This window comes from Eptatretus burgeri, chromosome 9 (assembly GCF_056783735.1).
Source record: "Eptatretus burgeri isolate ZD-2024b chromosome 9, Ebu_testis_v1, whole genome shotgun sequence".
Lineage (NCBI taxonomy): Eukaryota > Metazoa > Chordata > Myxini > Myxiniformes > Myxinidae > Eptatretus > Eptatretus burgeri.
In genome coordinates this window covers 86,954,360-86,969,931 of record NC_140969.1, presented here as the reverse complement: position 1 = coordinate 86,969,931, position 15,572 = coordinate 86,954,360, and the positions used below count along the sequence as shown (strand labels likewise).

The 15,572-nt window shown below is 38.9% G+C and overlaps 1 protein-coding gene across 5 annotated transcripts in view; it reads right to left on the bottom strand.

The window, feature by feature from the left end:
• LOC147020545 (leucine-rich repeat and fibronectin type-III domain-containing protein 4-like) overlaps positions 1 to 15,572 on the bottom strand; it is a 365,929-nt gene that overhangs the window by 274,429 nt on the left and 75,928 nt on the right. For 3 of the 5 annotated variants that reach the window (XM_085895970.1, XM_085895971.1, XM_085895969.1), the window contains one exon: positions 6,263 to 6,373. The exons of the other annotated variants lie outside the window; for them this stretch is intronic. The gene's annotated coding sequence lies outside the window, so the exon portion shown is untranslated. The remainder of the gene's footprint in view (positions 1 to 6,262; positions 6,374 to 15,572) is intronic. 5 annotated transcript variants of the gene reach the window in all.

Below are 15,572 nucleotides of genomic sequence, written 5' to 3'. Positions count from 1 at the left end.
TATACCCCAGTTAAATAGGTGCACCATATCCCTGTGTCGTAAGAGGCGACCAGGGTTGCGTCAGGAAGGGCATCCGGCGTAAAACATGTGCCAAATCACTATGCGGATCATACGGATGATCCGCTGTGGCGACCCCTAACAGGAGCAGCCAAAAGAAGAAGAAGATATATATATATATATATATATATATATATATATATATATATATATATATATATATATACACACATATATATACAGCTCTGGAAAAAAATAAGAGACCACTCCAAAAAAAATTTAAATCACCATCTCCACATGTATGGCAGCCATTCCATTCCAGTGTCTGTTGAATTCCAACACAGGCACACCTCATTCTACTTAGTGAGGTACCAATTAGGTGATCACCTGAACCGAATCTTATTTAACAAGGAAAGTATAAAAACCACTGCTGTGGTCATCACTATCCTCTTGCAATAGGACCAGCTGGATGGCAAAAACAGTGCTAGTAGTACCTCAAAAGTAATTGGAATCAAAACAAGCTCAAATGAGCGAAGATCCTCATCCTCTTAATGATGACGTCATAAAAACGAATATGACGTCATTGTGATGTATCAGGTTTGCGATAAATTATCTGTGCAAATGCCCGGCTTGATTCCCGCAAACAAAATTCAAACAGCTTGCCTAGTTTTGGAAATAATGGTATAGGCAATTTCCATTAGCGGTGATATTATGATGTCAACTTTTTTTCTAAGAAGAATTTCCAAAATTAGAGATTGTTACTGCATGCGCGTGGGCTTTCTCCATATACTTGGCAAGTTTCATGAACATCCGATGAAAACTCTGGGTTGTGAAACAAAAAATGTCAAAAAATAGGAATGACGTCATAAAAATTGATATGACGTCATAGTGATGTATCATATGTGCGGTAATTCATCGCTGCTAATGGCCTGTTCGATTCCGCAAAAAGAATTCAAAAAGCTTGCTAAGTTTCGGAGATAATTTTTTCGGCGATTTTCATTAGGGGAGATATTTTGACTTCATAACTTTTTTTCTCGGAGGAATTTTCAAAATTGGAGATGGTTACTGTCTGTGCAGGGTATTTTGACATATATATGCCAAGTTTCAGGAAGTTTCGATGAAAACTGGACCCTGTGAAACAAAAAAGTCCACAAGAAGAAGATGAAGAACAACAACGTGAGTAAGACTTGGAGATCCTCCACGAGGATCTAAAAAAAACTATTGACCATGCCAAAAGAGTTGAAATGAAAAGTTTTGAGTGAGGAAAAGAGGGTTCAATTCTGGCTTTACTGGCAGAGGGATACAGTGAGCGTCACGTTGCTTCCATCCTTAAAATTTCAAAGACGGCAGTTCATAAGAACAAGGTCAAGCAGCAGACATTGGGGACAACAAAGCTACAGACTGGCAGAGGGCGAAAACGACTTTCCACTGACCGGGATAACGGCCAACTCATTCGAATGTCACTCAACAACCGTAGGATGACATCAAGTGACCTACAAAAAGAATGGCAAACGGCAGCTTGGGTGAAGTGCACGGCAAGAACGGTTCGAAACAGGCTCCTAGGGGCAGGGCTGAAGTCGTGCAAAGCTCGAAAAAGCCCTTCATCAATGAGAAGCAAAGAAGAGCGAGGCTGAGGTTTGCAAAATGCCATAAGGATTGGACCGTAGAGGACTGGAGTAAGGTCATCTTCTCTGATGAGTCCAATTTTTAGCTTTGCCCAACACCTGGTCATCTAATGGTTAGACGGAGACCTGGAGAGGCCTACAAGCCACAGTGTCTCGCACCCACTGTGAAATTTGGTGGTGGATCGGTGATGATCTGGGGTGCTTCAGTAAGGCTGGAATCGGGCAGATTTGTGGTTGTGAAGGACTCATGAATCAAGCCACGTACAAGGTTGCCCTGGAAGAACACTTGCTTCCTTCTGCTCTGACAATGTTCCCCAACTCTGAGGATTGGTTTTTCCAGCAGGACAATGCTCCATGCCATACAGCCAAATCAATCAAGGTGTGGATGGAGGACCATCAGATCAAGACCGTCATGGCCAGCCCAATCTCCAGACCTGAACCCCATTGAAAACCTCTGGAATGTGATCAAGAGGAAGATGGATGGTCACAAGCCATCAAACAAAGCCAAGCTGCTTGAATTTTTGCGCCAGGAGTGGCATAAAGTCACCCAACTGCAATGTGAAAGACTGGTGGAGAGCATGCCAAGATGCATGAAAGCTGTGATTGAAAATCAGGGTTATTCCACAAAATATTGATTTCTGAACTCTTCCTAAGTTAAAACATTAGTATTGTGTTGCTTAAAAATGAAAATGAACTTGTTTTGTTTGTATTATTTGAGGTCTGAAAACACTGAATCTTTGTGGTTATTTTAACCAGTTGTCATTTTCTGCAAATAAATGCTCGAAATGACAATATTTTTATTCGGAATTTGGGAGAAATGTTGTCAGTAGTTTATAGAATAAAACAAAAATGTTCATTTTACTCAAACACATACCTATAAATAGTAAAACCACAAAAACTGATACTTTTGCAGTTGTCTCTTAATTTTTTCCAGAGCTGTATGTATATATATATATATATATATATATATATATATATATATATATATATATATATATATATATATATATATATATATATATATATATATATATATATATATATATATATATATACAGTATATCTACACATATATGTGTGTGTGTGTGTGTGTGTGTGTATATACACACACACATATATATGTGTATATAATATATAAAGCTCTTTCTAATCACTGACTGACTGATATTAAAGATCGGTGCCTTCTGGGTGACTTAGAAAGCTGAAATTTTGCATGCCAATGGACATCAAAGCCGATACACCGGAAAAATTCACAGAATCTTCGGACAGGATCCGTAAATGAAAATATTTTTTTAAATGAAAAAAAAAATGCAGGTGAGGGACCTGAGACAATGGGGAAGCATAGTAATTCAGTGTGCCGATTGAGATCGAAGTCAATACGCCAATAAAAATTCACAGAACCGTCGGAAAGCATCCGTCAATGAAAATATAAATTCATCAAAAGAAATAAATGACAAATCAAATGCAGGTGAGTGACCGAGACAATGGGGAAGCATGGTTCGTATGGGTACACAATGTGTTAACACACCCCGCTGGTATTATATAAAGCTCTAACCACTGACTGACTCACTGACTGACTAATATTAATATTAAATATTAATGATCGGTACCTCTGGATGACATAGAAAGCTGAAATTTTGCATGCCAATGGACATCAAAGCCGGTACACCGGAAAAGTTCACAGAATCTTCGGACAAGATCGGTAAATGAAAATATAAATAAATGAAAAAAATGCAGGTGAGCATCCTGAGACAATGGGGATATATATATATAGTGTGTGTGTGTGTGTGTGTGTGTGTGTGTGTGTGTGTGTGTGTGTGTGTGTGTGTGTGTGTGTGTGTGTGTGTGTGTGTGTGTGTGTGTGTGTGTGTGTGTGTGTGTGTGTGTGTGTGTGAACAACCATGGTGATATGTCTGTGTTGTCCCACTGTTCTCTTCCCTCACTACTCCACCCCTCACACCAGCCCACATGGAAGTTGCTAAACTGTTGGATTGATTGATATGGTGTTGATGCAGTGCAGGCTTGATCGGTCAAATGGCCTCCTCCTGCATCCAAGTTCCTGGTGTATGTCCAGGCAGATGGTTCTTTATACATTTTTTTTATTCCAAAACTGAGTGAGGCTCATGGAAGAACAAGGTGACAGAGAGTAGTAAAGAGTCGACAAACTGACAGTCAGGCACTGGAAATACAGTTGGATACACAAGGCAAGGGAATTAACAGAGAGAGAGAGAGAGAGAGAGAGAGAGAGAGAGAGAGAGAGAGAGAGAGAGAGAGAGAGAGAGAGAGAGAGAGAGAGAGAGAGAGAGAGATCCACATATATATATATATATATATATATATATATATATATATATATATATATATATATATATATATATATGTCAGTGATCTGCAAATAAGCGAGTTTGGTAAGTTAGTTTGGGTTTATGGGGCTAGAATATATTTGGGTAAGGATGAGGGTTTGAGATTTTGGGCCTTCAACCAGGGCCTGGTGTAAAAGTGAAACAGCTCATGTTATCCAAATTTGAGTGATGCTTCAGAGATCAGGTTTTTTGAGAAGAAAAAAAAAGCTTGACATCAGTTGCAATGATGGATTCCATTACTTTACTTCCAATTGGAAGTGAGCTTTCTGGCCTGTAGATGAGATGATCTGCTTTTGAACCAGTCTTGGTAATGGGAGTGACGCGAGCTATCTTTCAGGTAGATTGGTGCTAGATGGAAGTGAAAGACAGGCTGGAGAGAGTCGACAGAGGAGAAGCAAGAGCAAAAGTGCAAGATTTGATCACGTGAGTACTGAAACCATCTGAGCCCATGCTGATGAAGAATCATGTTTGACAGCTTTCTTTGTATTTTCTCGGGTATGAACGAGACATAGTCGAGAAGGGATTGGGTACAAGGAGGTAAGGTGTAGTCACAGCGGGATGGCTGGGTTTAGGGGATTTCGAGGCAAAAACTGAGTGGAGATCTTCAACCTTGTCTCCAGCAGATTCTGCACTGAGGCCATGTGACACGAGAGAAGGGATGGAGATGGAGCATATATCATAGATGGACTTCACAAGATGCTCCCAGGACTTTGAGGAAGAAGACTGGCTGGAGAGTTTGGCCTTGAGATTTCCAAGATAATGTCTTTTGGCTTGCCTTAGGATGGATACACACATGTTGGGAACATAGCCAGGTAAAATTGCCCTCAGTCTGGTTAGCCTTCCAACAGGAGAGCTCAGATGGAAAATTAAAACGATCCATCACTAGAGGTATTCTTGTGGGCTCGGTGGGGGGGAGGGGAGGAGGAGTGGGTGTTGGTATGGCATTGATTTTGACAGCAACACCATTGCTGGGATGGAGGAGCTCCTGTCAAAATGGAAGAGATAAATAATCAATTCGGAAAGATGCAAAGAAATTGTCACCATACTCAAAGGAACATGTTTGTTAATATAAGCATATGATGTCTCAAGCTACAACTCCAGATAAATCTCTGAGGAAAGGCCAAAAAGCCTTCATGACATGCTATTCTTTTTATTGTATACAAAGTTGAAGCTCCTGCAAGAGCTAGAACACAGAACAAAACAGAACCATACAGCTGGAACATGGTGGGAAGGAGGAATATACTCGATAGTGATTTAGTTCACTTTTGAGCAAACCTGCAGGGTTACAATTTATTTACTATAGTTGTACGTTTTCATTGATGTACTAGCGAAATAATAGATTAAATGAAATGCAATTAAATATACACTAGCAGCGTGGTAGAGGGGCACACCAGAGGGACACTTGGAGGAATAATGGGCAGGATTTAGACATTTTATGTTTACATGGGGCTGGCAGGATGGTTTCGAGGTACACACACTCACTCTAAGATGTCTATGCTGGGTTTGAATCTCGACCCGGCTATAAACCGTTTCACAAGCGGAATGATTCATCAATGGGTGTGCTGTCCATTGATTGACGTTAAATGGGAGTCACATCTGCCGGCATTAGTTTGTGGACGTCAAAGACCCCCACTGTGTCCTACGCGAAGAGTAGGCGAGCTATCATCGGCACCCTGAACAAATTACTGCCCAAACTACTGCTGTTAAGGCAATGTCAAACCACCCAGTATAACCCTTGGCCAAGAAACTGCTTTGTCAGCACCGACGCTCTGTAGCAGAGTTTGAAACATCAGAATCAGAATGTTTTATGGCAAACATCACTACAAATCCTTGTTCATAGTTTTTTGGCTAGAGGCCATGTTGGCCAGGTGCCAATATACGAGAGCACAACATGGCCATTACTCATGTTATCTAGGTTATTGTTTTTTTTTATAATGTTACCATGTACATTTGTGAAACCAAAAAAAAATTCACAGGGCAATATAAGCTTTACCCATGCATTGGTATGAACAAGTATTGCTGAAAATTCATGAACACGGAAATATAATCCTTACTCAGAACCCTGAATATAAAAGAGTTCAGTTGATCACCCGATATGCAACCATCTTTTTATCCAACCAGTTGGCTGGATACTTAACCTGCCAAGCAATAGGCCCTACTGGAGATGCTAAAGGATTTGTTTTTCTTTAGTTTATTTTTTTTAACTTCACAAACATTGGAACTATGATTCTCACAACATCGGAGTATGTATGTCTGCTTGGATAAGAAATCCATTACCTTCTACACAGCACACAGTGAGGTGGCATCAGTCTCGGAATTCAAGGAATTTCAATCGATACTCGCAATTCAAACTGCATCTTCTCTGGGCTGGCTCAAACTGGTGGGAACCTTAATGGGCAAAGATGTATAAAATGTTTGTTCATGTGACACAATGTAAATGAGAGAGAAAAAATAATTTACTCCAATCTAAAAAGCATATCCAACTGGAGAGTTCATAGAACACGTTATCCTGCCCTAAATCTTCAAGTATATGATTCAATTTAATTAAAATAATAATTTTTAAAGATCGTTTTAAAAAAATTCCATAAGTTTAGCCCTTTTTAAGCAGTCTAAAATACCACCTTTATGTCCACCATCTTATTTAACATGCCCAAGTACTGCAAAACTGAAAGGCTTTGAAAGTACCAGAAAGGCAATTTGTATTTGTACAGTGTTCAAGTATGTGCAGTAATTAAATTTAAATAAAACTACAATGGCACTCGGTCGAGTGCATACCTCGGCCAGGTTGAACAGTTTACGTTTTATATCTCACTGATGGGCCTGATCTGGATCCGGACCTGAACCAAAATTGATTTGGCTTGTTCTTGTCACATACGCAACTCATCCACTAAGTTTTGTCATGACCCGTCAATAACTTTTCTCAAATATCATACAATATATCGATTTTGGCCCCATCTCTCAATGATGAGGAATTACATGAAAATTTCAAACAAAAAAAAAATCCTCGTATCCAGATACGGATCCAGATCCTCACCAAAATCGAATCGATTCGTCCTTGTCACGCATCCAACCTGCCCACCAGATTTCGTCCAAGTCCGTCGACAACTTTTTGAGATATCCTGCTCACAGACAAACAGCCAGACAAACTTTCCACTCGAGCAATACATTGAAATGCAGTCACAAACACCTGCAGATATTCTCCCATTGCACCATTGGTGTCAGCAAGTATTTACAAGTGACTGTTTTGTGGTGTTTGGATTCAGTGCATTGTTAACCTGCGTATGATTAAGATTCGACGTGGAATTAATTGTTGATAATATATATGACTATAAATGTTTGTTGGGATGAGGTGTTTATTCCAAAAGTTGAGTGGAGTAAAAGGATGAAAAGATATAATATTGTTGGTCGATTTTAAGCTGTGTGGAAAGATCATGAGAATTCGAGGAATTTTTGATTACTCCTGGATATTGAACCAGCTGTTAGTTAACGAGCACCTTATAGCGACTAATGATTGTAGAACCTGTTTGTAGATTGGGGGGGGGGGGTCTTTCACCAATGTTTTTAATCTGAGTACATAAGTTTGCTAAAAGGAGATTCCAAAGTGATGAAGAAGAGCTAGTCATCAGTTGCTTTGCTCTGTACATCGCCATGCCGATGCGCTCTGTGTATCACTGGTGCTTTATCTTATAAGTAAATGCAAGTGTGGACTACACCTGTCCACCGGTTGGACATTTAGTGCTCTCAGAACTTTGAGTTAGCTCAGAACATTTGGCTTATCATAAACCAATGAGCTTGCTTCCAATTACTAGCAAAGCTATGGAATTCATCAGTGCTTGTAATTCTGATGTCAAGTCTTTCCTGGTTTTTCTTTCGACATGCTGCGGTCACTCAACTTTCGACATGCTGCTGCTCCTCTCTCAGCAATGTATGGAGGCCTTCAATCTTAAACAAAATGTTAGGATCATCCCCTTGGACATATCTCAGGCATTAGGCAGTCTGGCATCCTGCTTTGCTTGCCAAGCTCTTTGCCTGTGGCATAGATCACCTTCATTCCTGGATTTCTGACTTCCGCCACTCACATAGTCAATGTGTTACCATTAATGGAATCCTCTCCTCCCCTATTCCAGTGGGGGCTAAAGTTTCCAAAGGCAGTGTTTTGGGCCCAGTCTTGTTCCTCCTCTACAAAGTGTCCCAGAAATCATAATGGAACATAAAATAAGTAATTTAAATTTTTATCATTTTTTTTGTATTGAAAATATAGTCAACCAATGGCATAACTGTTGAATTATTTCATTAATTATTTAACCAATCACATTAGCAGTTATATTTCAAAATGTAATCTTAATTTTAAAAACCTTCTTTTATCACCTGCTAAATTTATATTTTTGTCCGATCATAACAGCTGATCAAAGTGATCATACAACGTGTGAATATCGGATCATTGCAGCAGTGACTTGGCATGATTGTGCTCAAGGCAAAAATTCAATGGAAGGAGTTCAGCAAAAGCTTGCTGAAAGGTTTGAGAGAATGGAACACCACCAGATGGATGTGTAATCAAGAAATGGCATGACAAACTCATTAACACAGATTCATTAAATGACAGACCGCACGCAGGACATCCATCCATTGTTGATAAAGAAGCAATTTTGGTATCAGTGACAACATCTCTGATCAAGAGTATTCGCAAGTGCTCATTTGAACTGTAGGTAACTAAATCAGCAGTGCAACGGTGTCTGAAGAGTGAAGGCATAAGAGGGTTGAAGCCAACATTAATCCAATTTTTATCACCACTTGATCAGGAAATTTGTGTCATCAGCTGTTCGGAATTGATAAAAACGCCAGCCACAGCTAAAGACTCAGTACGTTTTTCACTGAGGAATGTGAAGTTTATGGGGATTTTCAAAATGAAGAATGTTGTTTTCTCGAGCAAAGAAAATCCTCATTTTCAACAATAAATTAAGCAGCGTCCCACATTGGTAATGATATGGGCACTGGGCAGGAATGAATAAAGCCAATCATGTCGGTACATTTTTATTGATGAAAGAATTACTGCTCAAAGGTACAGAGATGAGTTAATGCCAACACTTGTTCGTTTAGAGGCACAAGAAACTGCACTTTACCAGCAAGACGGCTCTCAGGCACACACAGCCGTCCCAATAAGAAATTTTCTGAACGAATATTTTCCACAACGTTGGGAAGGGAAATTTGGACCGGTACCATGGCCACCTCGAAGCACTGACTTAACATCCTGTGACAACACTGGCTGGGGAATAATTAAACCAAAGGTGATAGCAGCTGATCCAAAGACAGCAGTGGAAGTGAAAAATGCTGTGATAACAGCATTTGGTGGAATTGATCCAGATTTACTGCACACAATTCATGAATGTAACTGGATGAGAATATCACTTTGCATTGAAATTGATGGTGAACAAGTTGACCCGTATGAATGATTCATTCATTCATTCATCTTGTATGCAGCCTGTGGCTGCTGGTTGCATCATTTCTGCGAGTGCACCTGTGCCGCTGATGCAATGCTCCCTTTTTGCAGTAATCTGGGACTTACTGACCTCGGAATAATGACAGGCTGTGTCAACCCACCTGGTGTTATTTCAATGGGTATAAAATAAAAGCTAAGACTCATGACTCTAAGATCTTAAGCCACCACCTTCACCATTAAGCCAACACCAGTCTAATATGACTGATTAACTTATAGTTGTAACAAAACAATGCAAATTAAATATTGTTTCAAAAAATCTGCTTTTCTGCAACACCCTGTATAATGTATATTAACGACCTCCCCGATGCTCTGAAAAGCCCTCTTCTTTTTGGCAGACAACGCCACATTGTGTCGTACAGTACCCATCAATCTACGAGGAAGACAGCAGCTGTATGTATATATATATATATATATATACATATATACATATATATATATACATATATATATATATATATATATATATATATATATATATATATATACATATATATACATATATATATATATATATATATATATATATACATATATATACATATATATATATATATATACATATATATACATATATATACATATATATATATATATATATACATATATATACATATATATATATATATATATATATATATACATATATATACATATATATATATACATATATATACATATATATATATATATATATATATATATACATATATATACATATATATACATATATATATATATATATATACATATATATATATATATATACATATATATACATATATATACATATATATATATATATATATATATACATATATATATATATATATATATATATATATATATATATATATATATATATATATATATATATATATATATACTAGTAGTAATGCCTGGCGTTGCCCGGGCTTTCTTGCAAATTTCCTGAATAGCTGTTAGCGGTTAGCGGTTAGGGGTAGGGTTAGCAGGTAGGGTTAGCGGTTTGGGTTAGCGTTAGGGTGAGCTGTTAGGGTTAGGGTTAGGGTTAGGGTTAGCTGTTAGGGTTAGGGTTAGGGTTAGGGTTCGTGTTAGGGTAGTTAACCCTAACCCTAACCCTAACAGCTTGGCGTAGCAGAGGTAAACAGCGCCCGGGGCAAAGTGGAAATTTGCGTCCCCCGTAGGCCTTAAACTTGAGTGGATTTGAATGGAAAATCCCATAAGGGATATCGATTTATCGATTTTTTTCGAATAACGGAGGTGTTATGGAAAAAAATTATAGCCAATGACCAAAGTTGGACCAAAAGCCATAATCGTACCGAATTTGAATGGAATCCGTTGGAGTTTGTGAAAATGCATCAAAACGAATGTTGAGGGGCCTCTTCAGGAAGACAATAATATCATTAGTGTATCTGCCAAATCTTGTTTCATTTCATGCAGTCACAAAAATCTGATGGTGGAACAAAGAAAGGGGCGTGCTGAAATATTAATATAGATATATATGTATGTATGTATGTATGTATATACATATATATATATATATATATATACATATATATACATATATATATATATATATATATATATATATATATATATATACATATATATACATATTTCTCTATTATAATACCAAGCTTGCACACTAAAAACTCGGCTCGCCGTCACACGATCCCTATGAAATTGCTGTGGCACTTAGCGGACATGCCGCCAATGTTTGGGAAGTGTTGGCGTTCCATAGTACCACTTGCATTTTGCACAATGCGAATTTTTGTCATTCCCCGTGTACGGTCTGTCGCCTGCTACCAGCTATGTTGTACTGCTATCCCATGAATGTGCACGGGTATCGCGAGTGTATATTTGTGTGTATATATGTGTATATATATATATATATATATATATATATATATATATATATATATATATATATATGTCAGAAGCACCTCCTGAATGTTATGGTGAGCATCGCTGCGGATTATGGCTCACGGTAAAACCTCATAATCCGAAAAGAACAACCGTCCGTCTGTCACACAGATGATTATTCTCACTAATGCAAACCATTCAACCAGAAGGCACGTGATGTGATGGGCAGGTAAATTGAAACATGTGGAGTATGACGTTGGAGGTGATGCTTTGGTGTAGGACTATGTTCAATGGAGATCGGGGGAGTGCTCGTCACACTCCACATGTTTCGATAAAAATATATACATATATATCGACTCTTACCATGCTCTTCTAGCCGAAGAAGCTGCAAAAAGCAACCATGAAAAGCTACCCAAGATAAGCCCTTTGCTGTTTTAAACCCTTCCCAGAGTTCATCCACAGCTGTAAAGATGTTCAAAAATAGTACACATATGAGAATCCCAATGCTGCACACCCCCTCAGCTGCCAGACCGGTTTCATTGCTTGTTGGCAAATCATGGACAGTGCAGACAGAAATGACATCCTCTGCCAATCTGACGATGCCTGGATCATGGGCAGTGCAGACATCCTCGGTCGATGCCAGTCTTTTGCTGGAAAATCAAAGCTACTCACAGTCTACAAGGCCTTTGTCCATAGCTCAATGGAGTATTGCTCTCCACTATTGTCTGGCATTCCATCTTCACTTGTCTCTCTGGATTCTGGAATTTCCCATGCTGAGGTCGAAGCACAAGGTCTGTTGCTCTTACATCACATGCAGGTCGGTCATCTCTCTGTTTTCTACCATCTATTCTCCAACATTGCTCCCTCTGCTCTCTCAGTCCTCCGATCCTCCCAGGCAACTCCAGGATGCACGTGTTCTTTGAGTAACCCCTTCTGGTTAATATTCCAAAATCTAGACCAACTATACACCTCAACTCTCTTATTCCTTGCTTCTCCCATCTGTAGAACCACCTTCCAGAGTCTGTTCTGTCTCACTTTTCCCTCCAGGCATTTCAAGCAGACGGTGCACCACTATCTCAGTTCTTACTAATGATGTTTATTAGCCCTATTAAACCTTATGTAACTCAACCACCTTACTTGTTGGCTTCAATGTTTCCTCTCCTCCTTCCTCTCCTTTTTCCTGTTCGTTCATTCCTTTGATATTTGCCTCAGTGTCAGTTATACCATTGCTCCTCCATAAGCCTTGCCTCTGGAAAGAAAAGAAAAAAACCGGCGAGAACTATAAACACCAATCTGAATGAATAAGACTCATTCTTTATGAAGGATGTGTTTGGGTTTTTTTTTTTTTCGAAAAAAGAACCATTTTTCGTGCAATAATATGAAAAGTACTTTCCAGATATGCTAAGACTTGCAAATGTATCGAGGTAAGCAATTTTTAATTTTTTATTTCCTTGTTTGTACAATTTCGATAATATTGGCATCAAAAGAAAGGGAAGTCTTTGTGAGCTGAACCATACATATTATTAAACAAGTTAAAGCAAAGAGAAGCTCAAATTTCAACCCCCCTCCATCTAATGCCCCCTCCCCAACTCAGTAATTTCTGGAAAAGCAGCCTTGTTGTGTCTTTGTGTGTCTGTGATTCGCTTTAAAATGCATATTTACATCACATGTTTTCACAATCAATCATGGACTCTCAAAGGCAGGATATGACTGCTTATACAAATAATAATGGCAGATTCACTGTAAGGTTCCATTGACTGCTTAATGGTGCGGTAGTTTTCACATGAGGAAGTAAAGTTTAAAAAACATTCAAAATGATGACATCTCGTGACTCTCAATTGTTGAAGTTGGAGTTTAGTTTCCTTATAATTTAATGATATAAAGAGTACTGTACTTTAAACTGGCATGTCATAGCTTTGGCTTATTTTAAATTTGGCAACAAAAATTGAAAGGAAATAATCACTTACACAATGGAAGGATGACTCCTAAAATAACAACAATAGTTACGCATGGATGGTTTTTACATTGCCCTTGACATGACAATTGGTTCAGTTTATGTTGGCAGCGGGTGGTGGCATTGGAGCGGTTTCAGAACAATATTAATCTTCTGACCGTCATATTTAAGCAATAATATCCCAATTTGAATCTATTCAAGTAATGGCTTGTGGGGAAAAGTAACATGGTGTCATTATGGCTTCAAAAGATTTACATCATGAACACTCCATTACATTTAACTCAAATGATGCAACCAACAAACTTTATTTGCATTTGCTTTCTAATAATGCGTGTATTCGGCAATAATAAGTTAAAATTCTGGACATAAAGTGTGCTCTCCTTCAAAGGGGATGTTGAAATGGCTGTCCTGCGTGGTAGCACTTGCTTGTAGATGTTAAACAGCCAATGGTATCATTATAATGGTGTAGGCCACAATATGCTGATATCCTGGTTGAAGACAAAATCCTTGCTGTTGGTCTGTTGAGTTTCTCCTCAATTGGTTCTCGTAGTCTCTTTTCCATCAATATATGATGTCATACTGAGAGAATGGCTCTGTTGCTGCAACTGCAAAATTGGCTTAAAATGAATGCCGATGGAGTACCAATCATAAGCAATAATGCTTCCAGCTTTTTCCAACTTTTATACTGCCTTACTAGGTTTTGCATGGAATTTCACCCACCACAAAGCCAAAGGCCCACTCAAGGTGGAGGCTACATAAAGGAAAGTATGGATTTTAAACAGAAAGAAGAAATCTATTTACATTCCTCTTCAACTGAGGTAGGTTAGGATTGAGGGGGAAAGCAGGACACAAGGAAAAAGTTAAAAAGTGATGTAGTATGTGGGTGGGGGGAGGGAGGGAACTAGAATAGTACCTCATATTACTCCTCAGGACAGATACACTTTATGGATGGGAAGAAACTGGCAAACATGTTAAGCGACTAAAAGTACGCTCAGGTGGAATAACCTGTGAGAGATCCTCAGAGCACATTCCATGGAAATATCTATAGAAAAGACTCAATAAAGCAACAAAGCGTCGGAATGAGAGGTTCCAAGGATGATGCCAATTCCTGTCCCGCCAGGTTGGTAGCACATTTCTCTACTCTGTCTACTCTCTTTCATTGTCTACTGTGAAAGAATACAATCAGACAGATCAATGGTACATAACAAAAACAATGTAGGACCCAACACAGACCCTGAGGAACACCAGAATTAATATTATGGAAAGGGGGTGACTGTCCCTCATGGACCACAGATATTTGGCGATTTGCAAGGAAGTCAGAAATCGTGGAAAGCAATTTTCCAGAAATGCGATATGATTTTAGCTTGTGTATGAGCCCCTTGTGCCACACTTTGTCAACAACCTTCGAGATTTCGAGAGCAAATACCAGGCTTCACCACGATGATCCAAAATACTATTCATGTGTTAAGTGATTATGGATAGAACATCACCAGTCGATCTTGAATGTCGAAAGCCATAGTGGGCATCAGTCAGGAGGTTGTGGGTTTCCACATGACTCATAAGTTGCAGTTTGATCAAGGATTCAAACACTGCTCATTATGGATAGAAGGCTAATAGGCTGATAGTTGGAAGGATCCGATGTCTCACTGGAGCCTTTAAAGACAGGGACTATAGAAGCCTGCTTCCAGGAAGATGAAAACAGTTTTGACAGACACAAGCGATACAATTCTGAGAGAACAGAAGACAGTTCTGGTGAACACACTTTCAGAGCAATATGCGGCTTTCAAAATGACGTAACCGGCTCCAGAATACTCGGTGACATGGGCACAAATCCCTAGCACTAGGGTTCATCGTGGCAGCTGAATGTATATTGTGCGTGCAAGATAAGGATTGCTACCTAAAATGGCTTACAAAGCTTCTAAATCTAAAAAAAAAGCCGAAAATACTTGGAAATATAACTGCAAAAATGGGGTGTGCCTCTGCAAAAGAAGAGTTGGAGAACTCGCTGAACTCACCAAAAAGCGATAGCTTGCAGCTCCCAAGGACATAAACTGGTGCAAGACCAGAAGGTTCGTAAACAGGAGCATTTCGACCATCACTGCCAATGAGTGGTCTTTGAACCTTGTGGGATTACCGCATGTGAACATGGCAGGCTTAGTGATATATTTAATGAACATCTGCTATTGGAAAGACGATGCCATCATTCTCAACATTCAAGCAAACTTCCCAGGGGGAGACACCGCATCTGGTTTGGTTGCTTCTTAACACCGATAGGAAGGTCATATTCGGGGCTG